The sequence below is a fragment of the Mustela nivalis genome (genome assembly GCF_964662115.1).
Source record: "Mustela nivalis genome assembly, chromosome: 2".
NCBI lineage: Eukaryota > Metazoa > Chordata > Mammalia > Carnivora > Mustelidae > Mustela > Mustela nivalis.
In genome coordinates, this window is record NC_139021.1 from 68,058,906 (window position 1) to 68,080,544 (window position 21,639).

Here is a 21,639-nt window from a genome sequence, read left to right on the forward strand (position 1 = left end):
TTTTTCCACCTGTGCAGTTTGCTTATTTTCCATCGCTCTGAGGCCATTAATTCATTCTTCTGCTTCCTCTAGTCTGGTATTTATCCTATCTAGTGTACTTTAAACTCCATTTATTGTGCTCTTCATTTCTGATTGGTTCTTCTTTATCTGTTTGTGAGGGTCTCACTGACGTCCTCCACTCTTTTCTCAAACCCAGTATCTTCATGATCATTACTTTAAATTCTCTATCAGGCATATTACTCATCCCTATTTCATTTAGCTCTCTCGCTGTGATTTTGTCCTCTTCTTTGATATTTTTTCTGTCTCCTCATTTTGTCTAACTATCTATGTATGTTTCCAGATATTAAGAAAGTTAGCTATGTCTCCTTCTCTTGAAAGTAGTGTCCTTATGAAGAAGAGGTCCTGTGGTGCTCTGCAGTGTCCTTTCCCTTGTTCACCAGAACCTGGCATTTCAGGCGTGTTTCCTGTGTGTTGCATGTACCCTGATGTTATGGCTGAGCCATTTTTCCTTTAGTCCAGTTGTCTGTGATGGCTCTCTTTACTTGTTGTGGGAAGGTTTCAGTCCCTGTGGTGTTAGTAGACTAGTCTGGGGCCACCTTGGGCTGAAGTTGAGTCAGCCCAGTTTTTTGTCAGAGAAGTAATAGCACAAAATTGCAGAGTGTTTTCCCTTGAGAAGCTTTCATTGGTGGGTGGGGCTACATTCAGACCAGCTGTTTGCTACCAGCCTACTTCTGGGTTGGGTGGTCTTACTGTTGTGTGTAGTTATCTTTCACTCTCCCTTGGGCAGGACTCAGTATGGAGTGGTGCTGGCTCTTGTCAAGGCTGCTTGCACATTGCCAGTTTTGTGAAACTGCTTTGGTTGGTGTCTGCCAAGAGCGTATTGGAGGAGACGAATCTGCAGTGTGCACAGAAGAAGGATGCATGCTGATTTGCAAGGTCTTCACACTTGTCTTCTAGGGGAGGGTATCTACAGTCAGAGGCCCACCTGGATGGAGGGAGTGGGGCACACTGTTAATCAAGTTAGGTAGTGAGGTGGCTGTGTGTTTATACTGGGAGACATGGGGACTGAAATGGTGCCTGCCATTTCCTTTGTTCCTGCAGGATTCTGCCAGTGACCTAATCCCTCTAGGACATGCTCTGAGATGAGTAAACAACTTTCTTACCCATATGCCTCACACGTTTTTCAAGCTGCAACTTCTATGCTGTATCTTGTGGAACTATTTGTTCTGTTGTCTCTTTAAGGGTAGGGATTCTTTCCTATGGACCTCCCCCTCTCCCAGAGCCAAGCCCACTGATTTTTTAAAATCCCAGGTTAAAATCCCACTGATTATAAGTACTTACAAAATTTCGCCCCTCTGGTTTTCAAAGCCATATATTATGGTGATTTGTCTTGTCCTTTCAGGTTCCCCAGTGTGAGGGCCTGTTTCTCTTTCCTCTCTTTACCCATGACATCCCTTCTAGCTGCGGATAATCCCAAGGGACTGTTTAGGAACTGTGTCTCTGTCCTTCCTATGCTCTTCCATGTGGCCGCTTTTCTACACTTAGTTTAGTGGGGTTTGTTTTGCCAGTCTTGGAGTTATTTTCTGGGCTATTTACATTGATGCAAGTGTTATTTAGTATTATCTATGGGTTTAGGTGTGCTTAGGGTCCTCCTACTCTTGTTATCTTCCCAGCTATCCCAGGGTATGCTAATTTTTAGATCTAGTATATGCCACCAAACTCAGTGTGCTTCCTCCTGTAGAAAATGAGTTGTTGTTCTGAATCCATGTGAACACTGAGGGGTTGTCAGTCTTTTCAATTTTAGCTGGTGTTGTATGTGTGGTGGTGCCTCATTATTGTGATTTTCATTTGCTCTGATATATTTATTAATGAAGCTTCAACTCCCCTGGTTGACTTGAAATGGCTATTGTCTGAGGGCTTTAAATTGTCTGAGGGCTTATTTTCTGTGTCAATAAGCTGTAATAATTGACATTATTTTTAAATATGAGGATATATTATTATAATAAAAGTGAATATGACTTAGAAAAATCTATCCTAGGGCACCTGGGTGGCTCAGTGGGTTAAAGCCTCTGCCTTCAGCTCAGGTCATGATCCCAGAGTCCTGGGATCGAGCCCCGCATCAGGCTCTCTGCTCAGCAGGGAGCTTGCTTCCTCCTCTCTCTCTGCCTGCCTCTCTGTCTACTTGTGATCTCTGTCTGTCAAATAAATAAATAAAATCTTTAAAAAAAAAAGAAAAATCTATCATAGTTTTATAAATTCACTAGTATGGCAAGATTTCCATTTTATTTCATAATAAATGTGTTATCCTGAATGGAATCCAACATTCTACCAAAACAGGCATAAAGCTGCCCAGACACTTAAGTATTCCTGTGAGTCAGTCAGTGTGCAAGATTGAAGTGTCTAGCAGGCAGTTGAACTTGTGTGGCTTCTAGGTGAATCTAACTGCTGCTTCATTTTCCAGGAGTACAGGGGTTCAGAAGTGTCCTTCTCCCAGTGAAACTACTCGTGGCCCAATATCTCAGGGTGCTCACATTTGCTCTTTGGGATTGCAATACCATCCAAATTGGGAGCATTTAAGGTGGAAGTGGAGGGCAAGGTATATCTACTAATTACATAGAGTAATAGCTGGTGGGCCAAGCATGGGGAGAGACTTTGGTTGAGGAAACAGAGTGTACAAACTATATAAGAATACGAAGTGGAGTTGGGAGACAGCTCAAAGATGTACATCTGTGCTCCACTTTAAGTGAAGTGATATTAAATAGGAGCACTGTATGAGATTTGAATTTAGGGCTTAATATTCTTTTTGTTTGGGGAATGATGTGGTCCATATCTGTTAACCCTGATCTGAGTTTCAAAGTTCTGAGTAACAGTGTCTTCCTCCAGGAATCCAGACATTTTCAATTCTAGGAAGTAGTGGTAAATATGGAGTAATATTAGACTTATTCTCCAGAAATCTCTTGCTTGATATTCCACTGCTGACAACATGTCTTTTCTGGTACTGAGATCAACAGCAGGAAGGAGCACTCCATGCATGAGCCTATACTTCTGGGGTTTTAATGGGCTTCAGGAAACTTCTTTGTGAGCAGTAATGAATCAGCTGGAAATAAGAGCTGGAATTAAGACAGATTCTTTACCATTGGCCTGGTGCTGAATGACTTGGATGGACACTTGCTGTGGCAATAATAAGTCTTTAGTGATGCAAACTGGTAACTGCTCAGGACCAAGGGGTCTGAGATTTATAATCATACATCACTGAGTTTTTGAAAGCTTAAAATCAAGCCAATAATTAAAAGATACTGACTCCTAATATTTGTTGTTGAGAGATTTTTGGTTTTGTTTTACTTTCTTTTTAATCAGGGGAAATGATAGTGGGGGGAGAAGGAAAAGAAGGAAACCCTAATGAGCATCAGAGTCATTAATTATTGAAAATATCCTATGGGATTACTCTGACTTACAATTTTGGTTAAAATTGGAGTCAAATCATCACTTTTAAAGTTCAGATTTCTATTTTGGTTGCTTAAGGTTATTCATTAACACTTTAATTAGAAAACTGTGGTAGAGTACACTGTATGATTTAGTTTTAAACCCTCATTCGATCATTTGCCCTATTCTTCATTCTAAAAAAAAGGGAAAATGGGTCTATTGAATATATATTATTTATGATTCATGAGAGCAAGAACTATATCTTCCTTATTTATTGCTGATTTCAAAGCTTAGTACAGTGTCCAACACATACTTAGTTCTCAGTAAATATCAATTAAATGAATTTCTATCTTCCATATTACCTTGCTTCCTAAACCAAATACTAAGAGCTTCACATAACCGCAGCTCTGGTAAGTTTGACACCAGTTTTCCTTGTGGTGTGACATTTATTTTTAGGCACCAACTTACTTATTTAGATTGAAGTTAAAGAAAACAAATGAAATGACAAATGAAAATTACGTGTTGTGGTCCAGCAGTCTGCTAGCTGTCGCGGGCTCCACGCGGGGGGTGGGGGGGTGGGGGGAGTGAATGGGGGGGGGGGCGGACGGGCCGGGCACCCCCAAGGGGCGGAGGAGAGCTCTTTTTCCTCTGTCCTCTTTCCCCCCACTACGCACTCCCGGGCACCCTCAAACCAGGTCGCGCTGCTTCCCTTTCCCTCTTGCCTCGTCCCCTGGCAAACTTTCGGTCCCTCCCCCGCTGGTCACCCATTATTCTTCGTGGCCGCCCTGAGGGCTCCTCCGGATCTCCCTGCCTGCAATTTGGACCATTACAGGATCCAGAAACATGTCAACCACATTTCTGTCCGCCTTCTACAATATCGACTTCTTGTGCAAGACGGAGAAATCCCTGGCCAACCTCAATCTGAACATGCTGGACAAGAAGGCGGTGGGGACGCAGGTGGTCGCAGCCCCTAGCTCGGGCTTCACGCTGTGCTTTCTCCGATGGCACTGGGCCAGCAACTTGCAGGCGCTCGCCCACCCCGCGCCTAGCCCGGGCAGCTGCTCCCCCAAGTTCCGGGGCGCGGCTAACAGCAGCAGCTGTGGCAGCGGGGCGGAGGGCGGCCAGGTCTCCTATGTCACACTCAAGGAGCCATCATGGGGCGGAGGCACGGCCCTGAAGAACTAGGAGAACAAATTTGGCGGCCAATCGTTCAGCGAGAATGGCGAGTGCAGCCAGCACCTCTTGCACCTGCAGCAGCAGCAGCAGCAGAAGCGGGGCGGAGGCTCCCAGATCAACTCCCAGGCACTACAAGACTGAGCTCTGCTGGCCCTTCCAGGAAAGCGGCACGTGCAAGTATGGTGAGAAGTGCCAGTTCGCGCACTGCTTCTACGGGCTACGCAGCCTGACCCGGCACCCCAAGTACAAGACCGAGCTGTGCCGCACCTTCCACACCATCGGCTTCTGCCCCTACGGGCCGCGCTGCCACTTCATCCACAATGCAGATGAGCGGCGGCCCGCGCCGTCTGGGGGCGCCTCTGGGGACCTGCGCGCCTTAAGCGCGCGGGACGCGCTGCACCTGGGCTTCCCGCGGAAGCCGCGGCCCAAGCTGCATCACAGCCTCAGTTTCTCAGGCTTCCCATCGGGCCACCACCAGCCCCCGGGGGGGCCGCGAGTCGCCGCTGCTGCTCAACAGCCCCATGTCGCGCACGCCGCCGCCGACACCTTCTTGCTCCTCAGCCTCATCCTGCTCCTCTTCTGCTTGGTCCTGCTCCTCTGCCTCCGCAGCCTCCACGCCCTCGGGTGCTGCGACGTGCTGTGCCTCGGTGGTGGCTGTGGCCGCAGCGGCGCTGCTGTACGGCACAGGGGGCGCCGAGGATCTGCTAGCGCCCAGAGCCCCAAGCGCAGCCTCCTCTTTGGTCTTGTGTGCCAGCAACAACGCTTGGGAGAATAACTGCTGAATTTTTAGCTGTTTTGAATTGATTTGCACCAGTGCACCACAACTCAATATGAAAAAACCATTTAACTTATTTATTATTTTGTGAAAAGTATACATTGAAATTTTTGTTCATACTGTATTTATCAAGTATGATGAAAAGCAATAGATATATATTCTTTTATTATGTTAAATTATGATTGTCATTATTAATTGGCAGAATGTGGCGTGTATGTTCTTTTCACAATAATATAGGCCTTTTGTAACTTCACTTGGTTATTTTATTGTAAATGAGTAAAAAAATCTTAATTTAAGAGATTGCATGTAATATTTATTTCATTAATTTCTTTCCTTGTTTACGTAAATTTGGAAAGATTGCATGATTTCTTTACAGAAATCTATCCTGATGCTGTGGAAGTAGTTTGAGGAATATCTTATGAGTTTTCTTAGAATGTATAATGGTTTTAGCTCATCCAACTTTAAAAAAAAAAAAGTTGACCACATACTTTGCAAGCAGGCTTAAATGTGGAATGTTTTTTGTCATTCCAGCTTTTTAAATTAGCAAGAAGAAAAATGTTTTTTGTTTATCCCACCAATTCTACTGTGACATACTCTGCATTTAAAGACATGTAGCAATAATGGGGTGGGAGAGTTAGTTTCACAGTGCCTTTGGCCAACTGCACGAAAGGAGAAGATATTTACCACTTTCTAATATAGATCTAAAGTGAAGAGGCCACCTCTTAGTGCTAAGAATGGTATGTAGTACATGAATGTGCCTTGTTTTCACTACAGAAAATTCCAAAACTTGTACTTTTTTTTTTTTTTTTTTTGCGTGTGTAGGTAGGCGGGAATGCTTTCCTGGACAGCGAATGAATGAGCAGTAGCTTTAGTTTGTATGTAGGTACAGATGGGGCACTATGTATGTATGTACTCGGGACTATTTTGACAGAATATGGTTTTTGAATGTAACAAGATAAGTCAACTTGAGTTGTAATCTATTTTGGGGAATCAGTTCACTACAAATTGTGACTGTAAACATTGTACTGTAAATGTTTTGTATTTTTCCCCCAATAAATTTTTTGGGAAAACAAAAAACAAACAAATAAAAAAAAACAACAAAAAAAGAAAATAACGTGTTGTGGACCCATTTAGTCAGTGTTTTATTTATATCAGCCATTCTTAATTTTTTAAAAGATTATTTTTATTTTTTTTTTAAAGATTTTATTTATTTATTTGACAGAGATCACAAGTAGGCAGAGAGGCAGGCAGAGAGAGAGAGAGAGAGAGAGAGAGAGAGAGAGAGAGAGAGAAGCAGGCTTCCTGCGGAGCAGGGAGCCCGATGCGGGGCTCGATCCCAGGACCCTGAGATCATTACCCGAGCCAAAGGCAGGAGCCCAAACCACTGAGCCACCCAGGCGCCCCTAAAGATTATTTTTAGGTTTAAAGCAAATATGAGAGAAAGGTACAAAGATTTCCCTTCTACCCTTGTCCTCCCCACATTATCAACATCCCCCCACCCAGATTAGTACATTGGTTATAACTGAGGACCCCAGATCATTACCACCCAAAGTCCACAGTTTATAATAGGGTTCACTCTTGGTGTATGTTCTGGGGGTTTGGACAAATGTATAATGATATGTATTTACCACTGTAGTATACAGCATTGTTTCACTACCCTAAAATCCTGGTAATTCACCTATTAATCTGTCCCCCAACCCCTGGCAACCACTGATCTTTTTTTACTGTCTCCATAATTTTGCTTTATCCAGAATATCCTTACAATCATACAGTGTATAGTCTTTTCATATTGGCTTTTTTCAGTTAGTAATATGCATTTAACTTTCCTCTGTGACTTTTCATAGCTTGATGGGTCATTTCTTTTTAGTGTTGAACAATATTCCATGGTTTAGATGTATCATAGTTTATCCATTTACCCACTGAAGAACATCTTAGTTGCTTCTAAGTTTTGGTAATTATGAATAATGTTGCTATAAACATTTAAGTATGGGGTGGTGGGGGTATAAGTTTCCAAATGCCTTGAGTAAATATCAAGTAATGTAATGACTAGGTTGTGTGGTAAAAGTATGTTCAGCTTGGAAAATAAACAAACAAACACACCAAATAGTCATTCAAAGTGAATCCACTGTTTTGTATTCCCACCAGAATAAATGAGAATTCCTGTTGCTCCACAGCCTTACCAGCCTTTGCTGTTGTCAATGTTCCAGATTTTGGCCTTTCTAATAGGTGTATAGTGGTATCTTATTGTTATAATTCACATTTTCTGATGACATATGATGTGCAGAATTTTTTTTCATGTTTATTTGCCATTTATATCTTTTCTTTGGTGAGGTGTCTGTTAAAGTCATTGGTTTATTTTCAGTCTCTCTCCCCCTCCCCACTTTTTTTAAAAGATTTTATTTATTTATTTATTTGACAGAGAGAGATCATAAGTAGTCAGAAAGGAAGGTAGAGAGAGAGAGAGAGGAGGAAGCAGGCTTCTTGCTGAGCAGAGATCCCAGGACTCTGGGATCATGACCCGATCCAAAGGCAGAGGCTTAACCTACTGAGCCACCCAGATGCCCTTTTTTTTTTTTTTTTTGGTTATTATCCTCTTGAGTTTTAAAAAAGGGTTCTTTATATATTTTGAATAATAGCTCTTTATCAGGTATATCTTTTATAAATATTTTCTCTAAATCTGTAGTTTCTTTTTTCATTCTTTCAAAAATATCTTTCATAGATAGACCAGAAATTAATTTTATTTCATCTTTATTCCTTTCATCAGATTTTTTTTGTTTCTTCATGTAGATTTTGTACTTTTCATATATCTAAATATTTCATTTTTTATGATTCTAATGTAAATGATGTTACATTTTCAGTTTCAAATTTCACCTATTAATTGCTGTTGGTATACAGGGAAGCTATTAACTTATGTACATCAATATTATATCTTAAAACCTTATAATAATCATTTATTAGTTCTAGAATATTTTTATGGATTCATTTGGATTTTTACATAGATAATAATGCCAAACAAGACTTTTTTATTTCTTCCTTACCTGTCTATATACTTTTAATTTCCTTTCATTATTATACTGCATTAGCTAATACTTCTAGTGCAGTATTGAAAAAGATTGGTGAGAGGAGACACCCCTGCCTTATTCCTGATCTTAGTGGGAAAGCTTCTGGTTTCTCATCATTAAGTATAGTGTTAGCTGTAGAGTTTTTTTTAATAGATATTCTTTATCAGGTTGAGGAAATTCCCCTCTATTCCTAGTTTACTGGGAGTTTTTATCATGAATGGGTATTGGATTTTGTCAAATACTTTTTTTCCGCATTTATTGATATTATTTGATATGATCGTGTGATTTCATTTAGCCTGTTGCTGTGAAGTATTACATTAATTGATTTTCAGATGGTAAACAAATCTTGCATACCTGTAATAAATCCCATTTGGTCATGGTTTTTATTTGGTCATGGTTTGTATGTATCCAGCATGTGGTCTATCTCAAATAATGTTCCCTGTGAGCTTGAGAAGAATGTCCATCTGCTGTTAGATGAAATAGTCTATGGATGTCCATTATAGCCAGGTGATTAATAGCAATGTTGATTCCATTTGTGTCCTTACTGATTTTCTGCCTGCTAGATCTATCCATTTCTGATAGAGGAGTGCTGAAGTCTCCAATTATAAATAATGTATTCATCTATTTCTCTTAGTACTTCTACAAGTTTTTGCCTCATAAATTTTGGCCTCATATATTTTGATGATCGTTTACTAAGTTCACACACACTAAGAACTGTTATGTTTCCTTGGAGACTGACTTCACTTGCTTCCAAGTTTATTCAGTCTAATATTAGTATTATAATCTTTATTAGCATTAAATATATTTCTCTATTAACTTACTTTTAATTTACATATGTCTTTATGGTTTTTTTTAACTTTATTTATTTGACAGAGAGAAATCACAAGTAGATGGAGAGGCAGGCAGAGAGAGAGAGAGAGAGGGAAGCAGGCTCCCTGCTGAGCAGAGAGCCCAATGCGGGACTCAATCCCAGGACCCTGAGATCATGACCTGAGCCGAAGGCAGCGGCTTAACCCACTGAGCCACCCAGGCACCCCTGTCTTTATGTTTTACAGTTATTTTCTTATGGGGTGCCTGGGTGGCTCAGTGGTTGGGTATCTGCCTTCAGTTCAGGTTGTGGTCCTCGGGTCCTGGGATGGAGCCCCACATAGGGCTCTCTGCTCAGCAGGAGACCTGCTTCTCCCTCTCCCACTCCCCCTGCTTGTGTTCCCTCTCTTGCTGTGTCTCTCTCTGTCAAATAAATACATACAATTTTAAAAAATCAATAAACAAACAAATAAATAAATAAAGTTGTTTTCTTACAGACTACATAGAGTTGGGATTTTATAAATCCATTCCAACGATTTTTTAATTGTCATATTTAGATGATTGACATTCAAGGTGATTACTGACATAATGGGATTAATATTTATCATGTTACTATTTTCTATCTGTCACCCCAATATTTTCTATTTTTTCTTCCACTCCTTTCTGTCATGTTGTTTTTAATTAAGCATTTTTCTTTTGTTCCAAGTTATCTCTTTTCTTACATATTAACTATATTTTCTTTTAGTTTTTTTTTTTTTAGTGGTTGCCATAGAATTTGCAATATACATTTACAGCTAATCAAAGGTAATTTTCAAATAACACCATACAGCTTCACAGATAGTGTAAGTAACCTATAATAATGAAACACACCTCACATGAACTTCCCATCTTCTGTCAGTGCTTTCATTCACTTTATTTTATATAAGCATACATAAGCATATGTTGTATGTTAGATACAGAAACAAGTATATATCATCAAATGCATTGTTGTATTTTGAACAAACAAATTATATATTAACAAAGAGATACTGTTATATACTCTGTAATATATATATAACAAATAAAAACTGTAATATACTCTACATAATGAGTAATAAATAAGCCACAGAGATCTAATGCACAATAAAATGAATATAGACAACAATATTGTACTCCATTTAAGTAATATAATAAATATCACTACAATGGCAATCATATTACAATATGTAAGTGTATCAAAGTTACATGCTGTACACCTTATAAATTTCATGATAAACAAAATTAATTTTTTTAAATAAAGAAAAACAAAATTTTTGTTTTATTTTCATTTATTCCTTCTCTAATAATTTCCCTCTTTAAGTAGATCTGAGTTTTTGATATCTATAATTTTCCTTCTTTCTATAGAATTTTTTAATAAATGTTTCTTGAAATGTAAGTCTATGAGAAACAAAGTCCCTCAATTTGTGTTGCAAAAGCCTTAATTTTTCATTTATGAAGTATAAATATTTTTCTTTTTTTAAATTTTTTATTTTTCATAAACATATATTTTTATCCCCAGGGGTACAGGTCTGTGAATCACCAGGTTTACACACTTCACAGCACTCACCAAAGCACATACCCTCCCCAATGTCCATAATCCCACCCCCTTCTCCCAAACCCCCTCCCCCCAGCAACCCTCAGTTTGTTTTGTGAGATTAAGAGTCACTTATGGTTTGTCTCCCTCCTAATCCTATCTTGTTTCATTGATTCTTCTCCTACCCACTTAAGCCCCCATGTTGCATCACCACTTCCTCATATCAGGGAGATCATATGATAGTTGTCTTTCTCTGCTTGACTTATTTCGCTAAGCGTGATACGCTCTAGTTCCATCCATGTTGTCGCAAATGGCAAGATTTCATTTCTTTTGATGGCTGCATAGTATTCCATTGTGTATATATACCACATCTTCTTGATCCATTCATCTGTTGATGGACATCTAGGTTCTTTCCATAGTTTGGCTATTGTGGACATAGCTGCTATAAACATTCGGGTGCACGTGCCCCTTTAGATCACTACGTTTGTATCTTAAGGGTAAATACCCAATAGTGCAATTGTTGGGCAGTTCTATTTTCAACATTTTGAGGAACCTCCATGCTGTTTTCCAGAGTGGCTGCACCAGCTTGCATTCCCACCAACAGTGTAGGAGGGTTCCCCTTTCTCCGCATCCTCGCCAGCATCTGTCATTTCCTGACTTGTTGATTTTAGCCATTCTGACTGGTATGAGGTGATATCTCATTGTGGTTTTGATTTGTATTTCCCTGATGCCCAGTGATATGGAGCACTTTTTCATGTGTCTGTTGGCCATCTGGATGTCTTCTTTGCAGAAATGTCTGTTCATGTCCTCTGCCCATTACTTAATTGGATTTTTTTTTTCCTTTGGTGTTGAGTTTGCTAAGTTCTTTATAGATTCTGGACACTAGTCCTTTATCTGATATGTCATTCACAAATATCTTCTCCCATTCTGTCAGTTGTCTTTTGATTTTGTTAACTGTTTCCTTTGCTGTGCAAAAGCTTTTGATCTTGATGAAATCCCAATAGTTCATTTTTTCCCTTGCTTCCCTTGCCTTTGGCGTTGTTCCTAGGAAGATGTTGCTGCAGCTGAGGTCGAAGAAGTTGCTCCCTGCATTCTCCTCAAGGAATTTGATGGATTCCTTTCTCACATTGAGGTCCTTCATCCATTTTGAGTTTATTTTTGTGTGTGGTGTAAGGAAATGGTTTAATTTCATTTTTTTTTTTTTTTGCATGTGGCTGTCCAATTTTCCCAGCACCATTTATTGAAAAGGCTGTCTTTTTTCCATTGGACATTCTTTCCTGCTTTGTCGAAGATTAGTTGACTGTAGAGTTGAGGGTCTATTTCTGGGCTCTCTATTCTGTTCCATTGATCTATGTGTCTGTTTTTGTGCCAGTACCATGCTGTCTTGATGATGACAGCTTTGTAATAGAGCTTGAAATCCGGAATTGTGATGCCACCAACGTTGGCTTTCTTTTTCAATATCCCTTTGGCTATTCGAGGTCTTTTCTGCTTCCATATAAATTTTAGAATTATTTGTTCCATTTCTTTAAAAAGATTGATGGTACTTTGATAGGAATTGCATTAAATGTGTAGATTGCTTTAGGTAGCATAGACATTTTCACAATATTTATTCTTCCAATCCAGGAGCATGGAACATTTTTCCATTTCTTTGTGTCTTCCTCAATTTCTTTCATGAATACTTTGTAGTTTTCTGAGTATAGATTCTGTGCCTCTTTGGTTAGGTTTATTTCTAGGTATCTTATGGTTTTGGGTGCAATTGTAAATGGGATTGACTCCTTAGTTTGTCTTTCTTCTGTCTTGCTGTTGGTGTAGAGAAATGCAACTGATTTCTGTGCATTGATTTTATATCCTGACACTTTACTGAATTACTGTACAAGTTCTAGCACTTCTGGAGTGGAGTCTTTTGGGTTTTCCACATATAGTATCATATCATCTGTGAAGAGTGATAATTTGACTTCTTCTTTGCCGATTTGGATGGCTTTAATTTCCTTTTGTTGTCTGATTGCTGAGGCTAGGACCTCTAGTACTATGTTGAATAGCAGTGATGATAATGGACATCCCTGCCGTGTTCCTGACCTTAGCGGAAAAGCTTTCAGTTTTTCTCCATTGAGAATGATATTTGCGGTGGGTTTTTCATAGATGACTTTGATGATATTGAGGTATGTGCCCTCTATCCGTACACTTTGAAGACTTTTGATCAGGATGGGATGCTGTACTTTGTCAAATGCTTTTCCAGCATCTATTGAGAGTATCATATGGTTCTTGTTCTTTCTTTTATTGATGTGTTGTATCAGATTGACTGATTTGTGGATGTTGAACCAGCCTTGCAGCCCTGGAATAAATCCCACTTGGTCATGGTGAATAATCTTTTTAATGTACTGTTGAATCCTATTGGCTAGTATTTTGTTGAGTATTTTCGCATCTGTGTTAATCAAGGATATTCGTCTATAGCTCTCTTTTTTGATGGGATCCTTGTCTGGTTTTGGGATCAAGGTGATGCTGGCCTCATAAAATGAGTTTGGAAGTTTTCCTTTCATTTCTATTTTTTGGAACAGTTTCAGGAGAATAGGAATTAGTTTAAATGTTTGGTAGAATTCCCCCGGGAAGCCGTCTGGCCCTGGGCTTTGGTTTGTTTGGAGATTTTTAATGACTGTTTCAATCTCCTTACTGGTTATGGGTCTGTTCAGGCTTTCTAATTCTTCCTGGTTCAGTTGTGGTAGTTTATATGTTTCTAGGAATGCATCCATTTCTTCCAGATTGTCAAATTTATTGCCGTAGAGTTGCTCATAGTATGTTCTTATAATAGTATGTATTTCTTTGGTGTTAGTTGTGATCTCTCCTCTTTCATTCATGATTTTATTTATTTGGGTCCTTTCTCCTGTCTTTTTGATAAGTTGGGCCAGGGGTTTATTATTTTATTAATTCTTTCAAAGAACCAGCTCCTAGTTTCGTTGATTTGTTCTATTGTTTTGTTTTGTTTTGTTTTGTTTTTTGGTTTCTATTTCATTGATTTCTGCTCTGATCTTTATGATTTCTCTTCTCCTGCTGAACTTAGGGTTTCTTTCTCGTTCTTTCTGCAGTTCATTTAGGTGTAGGGTTAGGTTGTGTACCTGAGACCTTTCTTGTTTCTTGAGAAAGGCTTGTACTGCTATATATTTTCCTCTCAGGACTGCCTTTGTTGTGTCCCACAGATTTTGAACCGTTGTATTTTTATTATCATTTGTTTCCATGATTTTTTTTCTATTCTTTAATTTCCCGGTTGACCCATTCATTCTTTAGAAATATGCTGTTTATTCTCCAGGTATTTGGGTACTTTCCAAACTTCCTTTTGTGGTTGAGTTCTAACTTTAGAGCATTGTGGTCTGAAAATATGCAGGGAATGATCCCAATCTTTTGATACCGGTTGAGTCCTGATTTAGGACCGAGGATGTAATCTCTTCTGGAGAATGGTCCATGTGCACTAGATAAGAATGTGTATTCTCTTGCTTGGGGATGAAATATTCTGAATATATCTGTGATGTCCATCTGGTCCAGTGTGTCATTTAAGGCCTTTATTTCCTTGCTGATCTTTTGCTTGGATGACCTGTCCATTTCAGTGAGGGGAGTGTTAAAGTCCCCTACTATTATTGTATTATTGTTGATGTGTTTCTTTGATTTTGTTATTAATTGGTTTATATAGTTGGCTGCTCCCACGTTGGGGGCATAGATATTTAAAATTGTTAAATCTTCTTGTTGGACAGACCCTTTGAGTATGATATAGTGTCCTTCCTCATCTCTTATTATAGTCTTTGGCTTAAAATCTAATTGATCTGATATAAGGATTGCCACTCCTGCTTTCTTCTGATGTCCATTAGCATGGTAAATTTTTTTCCACCCCTTCACTTTAAATCTGGAGGTGTCTTAGGGCTTAAAATGAGTTTCTTGGAGGCAACATATAGATGAGTTTTGTTTTTTTATCCATTCTGATACCCTGTGTCTTTTGACAGGGGCATTTAGCCCATTCACATTCAGGGTAACTATTGAGAGATATGAATTTAGTGCCATTGTATTGCCTGTAAGGTGACTGTTACTATTTATTGTTTCTGTTCCCTTCTGATCTACCACTTGTAGGCTCTCTCTTTGCTTAGAGGACCCCTTTCAATATTTCCTGTAGAGCTGGTTTGGTGTTTGCAAATTCTTTCAGTTTTCGTTTGTCCTGGAAGCTTTTAATCTCTCCTTCTCTATTTTCAATGATAGTCTAGCTGGATATAGTATTCTTGGCTGCATGTTTTTCTCCTTTAGTGCTCTGAAAATATCATGCCAGCTCTTTCTGGCCTGCCAGGTCTCTGTGGATAAGTCAGCTGCCAATCTAATATTTTTACCATTGTATGTTACAGACTTCTTTTCCCGGGCTGCTTTCAGGATTTTCTCTTTGTCACTGAGACTTGTCAAATTTACTATTAGGTGATGGGGTGTGGGCCTATTCTTATTGATTTTGAGGGGCATTCTCTGAACCTCCTGAATTTTGATGCTCATTCCCTTTGCCATATTGGGGAAATTCTCCCCAATAATTCTCTCCAGTATACCTTCTGCTCCCCTCTCTCTTTCTTCTTCTTCTGGAATTCCAATTATTCTAATGTTGTTTTGTCTTATGGTGTCACTTATCTCTCGAATTCTCCCCTCGTGGTCCAGTAGCTGTTTGTCCCTCTTTTGCTCAGCTTCTTTATTCTCTGTCATTTGGTCTTCTATATCACTAATTATTTTTTCTGCCTCATTTATCCTAGCAGTGAGAGCCTCCATTTTTGATTGCACCTCATTAATAGTTTTTTTTTTTATTTCAACTTGGTTAGATTTTAGTTCTTTTATTTCTCCAGAAAGGGCTTTTATATCTCTTGAGAGGGTTTATCTAATATCTTCCATGCCTTTTTTGAGCCCAGCTAGTACCTTGAGAATTGTCATTCTGAACTCTAGATCTGACATATTACCAATGTCTGTATTGAATAGGTCCCTAGCCTTCGGTACTGCCTCTTGTTCTTTTTTTTTTTTGTGTTGAATTTTTCCATCTTGTCATTTTGTCCAGATAATAGTATATGAAGGAGCAAGTAAAATACTAAAAGTGTGGCAATAACCCCAGGAAAATATGCTTTAACCAAATTATAAGAGATCCCAAATCGTGAGGGGGGAGAAAGGGGATAAAAGGAGGTTCAAAAAGGAAGAAAGAAAAAAGAAAGAAAAAAGAAAAAAAAAGAAAAGAGATAAAAAAAGAAATCAATTAAGAAAAATATAAAAATGAAAAAAAATATATATATTAGATAAACTAGTTAAAAAAATGATAAAAAAAGGGAGGAGTCAAGATGGCGGAGAAGTAGCAAGCTGAGACTGCTTCAGCTAGTCGGAGATCAGCTAGATAGCTTATCTAAAGATTGCAAACACCTGAAAATCCATCAGCAGATCGAAGAGAAGAAGAACAGCAATTCTGGAAACAGAAAAACAACCACTTTCTGAAAGGTAGGACCGGCGGAGAAGTGAATCCAACGCGACGGGAAGATAGACCCCGGGGGGAGGGGCCGGCTCCCGGCATGCGGCAGAGCAACGGCGCACAAAATCAGGACTTTTAAAAGTCTGTTCCGCTGAGGGACATCGCTCCAGAGGCTAAACCGGGGCGAAGCCCATGCGGGGTCAGCGTGGCCTCAGGCCCGCAGGGTCACAGAAGGATCGGGGGTGTCTGCGTGTCACAGAGCTTGCGGGTATTGGAACGGGAAAGCCGGCTGCAGAGACAGAGCCGACAGTAAGCTCACAGCTCGGTGTTACCTTGAACCGGTCGCAGGCTCGGTGAGCTCGGAGCGCGGCCGGAGGTCAGGCAGAGGGAGTAACTGGGCGCTGTTCTCTGAGGGCGCACTGAGGAGTGGGGCCCTGGGCTCTCAGCTCCTCAGGCCCGAGACCAGGAGGCCGCCATTTGTATTCCCGTCCTCCGGAACTCTACGGAAAGCGCTCAGGTAATGAAAGCCCTGAAAGCAAACCCGAGCGGATTACTCACCCCGGCCCGGGTAAGGGCAGTGCAAATCCGCCTGGGGCAAAGACACTTGAGAATCACTACAACAGGCCCCTCCCCCAGAAGATCAACAAGAAATCCAGCTGAGAACAAGTTCACCTACCAAGGAGTGTGGTTTCAATACCAAGGAGAGCAGCAGAATTCCAGAGGAGGAGAAAGCCAAGCACGGAACTCATGGCTTTTTCCCTTGATTTTTTTTAGTCTTGCAGTTAATTTAATTTTTTCTTTTTCATTTTTTTTTTTTCTCGCCTTCGGGTAAAATTTTTTTTTTTTTTAACTGTTACCTTTTTCTTTTTTTACGATTTTTTACTAGTTTATCTAATATATATATTTTTTCTTTTTTACATTTTTCTTAGGTGTTTTCTTTTTTTAAAAATTCTTTTCTTTTCTTTTCTTTTTTTCTTTCTTCTTTTTTTTTTCTTTCTTCCTTTATGAACCTCTTTTTGTCCCCTTTCTCCCCACTCACGATTTTGGATCTCTTCTAATTTGGTTAAAGCATATTTTCCTGGGGTTGTTGCCACCCTTTTAGTATTTTACTTGCCCCTTCATTTACTCTTATCTGGACAAAATGACAAGACGTAAAAATTCAACACAAAAAAAAGAACAAGAGACAGTACCGAAGGCTAGGGACCTAATCAATACAGACATCGGTAATATGTCAGATCTAGAGTTCAGAATGACAATTCTCAAGGTTCTAGCCGGGCTCGAAAAAGGCATGGAAGATATTAGAGAAACCCTCTCGAGAGATATAAAAGCCCTTTCTGGAGAAATAAAAGAACTAAAATCTAAACAAGTTGAAATCAAAATGCTATTAATGAGGTGCAATAAAAAATGGAGGCTCTCACTGCTAGGATAAATGAGGCAGAAGAAATAATTAGGGATATAGAAGACCAAATGACAGAGAATAAAGAAGCTGAGCAAAAGAGGGACAAACAGCTACTGGACCACGAGGGGAGAATTCGAGAGATAAGTGATACCATAAGATGAAACAACATTAGAATAATTGGAATTCCAGAAGAAGAAGAAAGAGAGAGGGGAGCAGAAGGTATACTGGAGAGAATTATTGGGGAGAATTTCCCCAATATGGCAAAGGGAATGAGCATCAAAATTCAGGAGGTTCAGAGAACGCCCCTCAAAATCAATAAGAATAGGCCCACACCCCGTCACCTAATAGTAAAATTTACAAGTCTCAGTGACAAAGAGAAAATCCTGAAAGCAGCCCGGGAAAAGAAGTCTGTAACATACAATGGTAAAAATATTAGATTGGCAGCTGACTTATCCACGGAGACCTGGCAGGCCAGAAAGAGCTGGCATGATATTTTCAGAGCACTAAAGGAGAAAAACATGCAGCCAAGAATACTATATCCAGCTAGGATATCATTGAAAATAGAGAAGGAGAGATTAAAAGCTTCCAGGACAAACAAAAACTGAAAGAATTTGCAAATACCAAACCAGCTCTACATTTAATATTGAAAGGGGTCCTCTAAGCAAAGAGAGAGCCTACAAGTGGTAGATCAGAAAGGAACAGAGACCATATACAGTAACAGTCACCTTACAGGCAATACAATGGCACTAAATTCATATCTCTCAATAGTTACCCTGAATGTGAATGGGCTAAATGCCCCTGTCAAAAGACACAGGGTATCAGAATGGATTAAAAAAAAAAAAAACCATCAATATGTTGCCTCAAAGAAACTCATTTTAAGCCCTAAGACACCTCCAGATTTAAAGTGAGGGGGTGGAAAAGAATTTACCATGCTAATGGACATCAGAAGAAAGCAGGAGTGGCAATCCTTATATCAGATCAATTAGATTTTAAGCCAAAGACTATAATAAGAGATGAGGAAGGACACTATATCATACTCAAAGGGTCTGTCCAACAAGAAGATTTAACAATTTTAAATATCTATGCCCCCAACGTGGGAGCAGCCAACTATATAAACCAATTAATAACAAAATCAAAGAAACACATCAACAATAATACAATAATAGTAGGGGACTTTAACACTCCCCTCACTGAAATGGACAGGTCATCCAAGCAAAAGATCAGCAAGGAAATAAAGGCCTTAAACGACACACTGGACCAGATGGACATCACAGATATATTCAGAATATTTCATCCCCAAGCAACAGAATACACATTCTTCTCTAGTGCACATGGAGCATTCTCCAGAATAGATCACATCCTTGGTCCTAAATCAGGACTCAACCGGTATCAAAAGATTGGGATCATTCCCTGCATATTTTCAGACCACAATGCTCTAAAGCTAGAACTCAACCACAAGAGGAAGTTTGGAATGAACCCAAATACATGGAGACTAAACAGTATCCTTCTAAAGAATGAATGGGTCAACCGGGAAATTAAAGAAGAATTGAAAAAAATCATGGACACAAATGATAATGAAAATACAACGGTTCAAAATCTGTGGGACACAACAAAGGCAGTCCTGAGAGGAAAATATATAGCTGTACAAGTCTTTCTCAAGAAACAAGAAAGGTCTCAGGTACACAACCTAACCCTACACCTAAAGGAGCTGGAGAAAGAACAAGAAAGAAACCCTAAGCCCAGCAGGAGAAGAGAAATCATAAAGATCAGAGCAGAAATCAATGAAATAGAAACCGAAAAAACAATAGAACAAATCAACAAAACTAGGAGCTGGTTCTTTGAAAGAATTAATAAAATAATAACCCCCTGGCCTGACTTATCCAAAAGAAAAGAGAAAGGACCCAAATAAATAAAATCATGAATGAAAGAGGAGAGATCACAACTAACACCAAAGGTATACAAACTATTATAAGAACATACTATGAGCAACTCTATGGCAATAAATTTGACAATCTGGAAGAAATGGATGCATTCCTAGAAACATATAAACTACCACAACTGAACCAGGAAGAAATAGAAAGCCTGAACAGACCCATAACCAGTAAGCAGATTGAAACAGTCATTAAAAATCTCCAAACAAACCAAAGCCCAGGGCCAGACGGCTTCCCGGGGGAATTCTACCAAACATTTAAAGAAGAACTAATTCCTATTCTCCTGAAACTGTTCCCAAAAATAGAAATGAAAGGAAAACTTCCAAACTCATTTTATGAGGCCAGCATCACCTTGATCCCAAAACCAGACAAGGATCCCACCAAAAAAGAGAGCTATAGACCGATATCCTTGATGAACACAGATGCGAAAATACTCAACAAAATACTAGCCAATAGGATTCAACAGTACATTAAAAAGATTATTCACCATGACCAAGTGGGATTTATTCCAGGGCTGCAAGGTTGGTTCAACATCCGCAAATCAGTCAATGTGATACAACACATCAATAAAAGAAAGAACAAGAACCATATGATACTCTCAATAGATGCTGAAAAAGCATTTGACAAAGTACAGCATCCCTTCCTGATCAAAAGTCTTCAAAGTGTAGGGATAGAGGGCACATACCTCAATATCATCAAAGCCATCTATGAAAAACCCACCGCAAATATCATTCTCAATGGAACAAACTGAAAGCTTTTCCGCTAAGGTCAGGAACACGGCAAGGATGTCCATTATCACCACTACTATTCAACATAGTACTAGAGGTCCTAGCCTCAGCAATCAGACAACAAAAGGAAATTAAAGCCAACCAAATCGGCAAAGAAGAAGTCAAATTATCACTCTTCACAGATGATATGATACTATATGTGGAAAACCCAAAAGACTCCACTCCAAAACTGCTAGAACTTGTACAGTAATTCAGTAAAGTGTCAGGATATAAAATCAATGCACAGAAATCAGTTGCATTTCTCCACACCAACAGCAAGACAGAAGAAAGACAAACTAAGGAGTCAATCCCATTTACAATTGCACCCAAATCCATAAGATACCTAGAAATAAACCTAACCAAAGAGGCACAGAATCTATACTCACAAAACTACAAAGTATTCATGAAAGAAATTGAGGAAGACACAAAGAAATGGAAAAATGTTCCATGCTCCTGGATTGGAAGAATAAATATTGTGAAAATGTCTATGCTACCTAAAGCAATCTACACATTTAATGCAATTCCTATCAAAGTACCATCCATCTTTTTCAAAGAAATGGAACAAATAATGCTAAAATTTATATGGAACCAGAAAAGACCTTGAATAGCCAAAGGGATATTGAAAAAGAAAGCCAACGTTGGTGGCATCACAATTCCGGACTTCAAGCTCTATTACAAAGCTGTCATCATCAAGACAGCATGGTACTGGCACAAAAACAGACACATAGATCAATGGAACAGAATAGAGAGCCCAGAAATAGACCCTCAACTCTATGGTCAACTAATCTTCGACAAAGCAGGAAAGAATGTCCAATGGAAAAAAGACAGCCTCTTCAATAAATGGTGCTGGGAAAATTGGACAGCCACATGCAGAAAAATGAAATTCGACCATTTCCTTACACCACACATGAAAATAGACTCAAAATGGATGAAGGACCTCAATGTGCGAAAGGAATCCATCAAAATCCTTGAGGAGAACACGGGCAGCAACCTCTTCGACCTCTGTCGCAGCAAAATCTTCCTAGGAACAACGCAAAAGGCAAGGGAAGGAAGGGAAAAAATGAACTATTGGGATTTCATCAAGATCAAAAGCTTTTGCACAGCAAAGGAAACAGTTAACAAAATGAAAAGACTAATGACAGAATGGGAGAAGATATTTGCAAACGACATATCAGATAAAGGACTAGTGTCCAGAATCTATAAAGAACTTAGCAAACTCAACACCCAAAGAACAAATAATCCAATCAAGAAATGGGCAGAGGACATGAACAGACATTTCTGCAAAGAAG

At 39.4% G+C, this 21,639-nt stretch overlaps 1 protein-coding gene, 1 long non-coding RNA gene and 1 pseudogene across 3 annotated transcripts in view; 2 read left to right on the plus strand and 1 right to left on the minus strand.

The window, feature by feature from the left end:
• LOC309859427 (uncharacterized protein) overlaps positions 1-21,639 on the minus strand; it is an 867,228-nt gene that overhangs the window by 94,174 nt on the left and 751,415 nt on the right. The window lies entirely within an intron of this gene.
• On the plus strand, positions 4,078-5,381 carry LOC309859294 (mRNA decay activator protein ZFP36L2 pseudogene; annotated as a pseudogene). Its single transcript has one exon. The product of its transcript is annotated as an mRNA decay activator protein ZFP36L2 pseudogene (transcript).
• LOC309859429 overlaps positions 6,034-21,639 on the plus strand; it is a 235,721-nt gene continuing 220,115 nt past the window's right edge. The window contains exon 1 of the long non-coding RNA XR_014308686.1: positions 6,034-6,275. This is a non-coding gene — a long non-coding RNA (uncharacterized lncRNA). The remainder of the gene's footprint in view (positions 6,276-21,639) is intronic.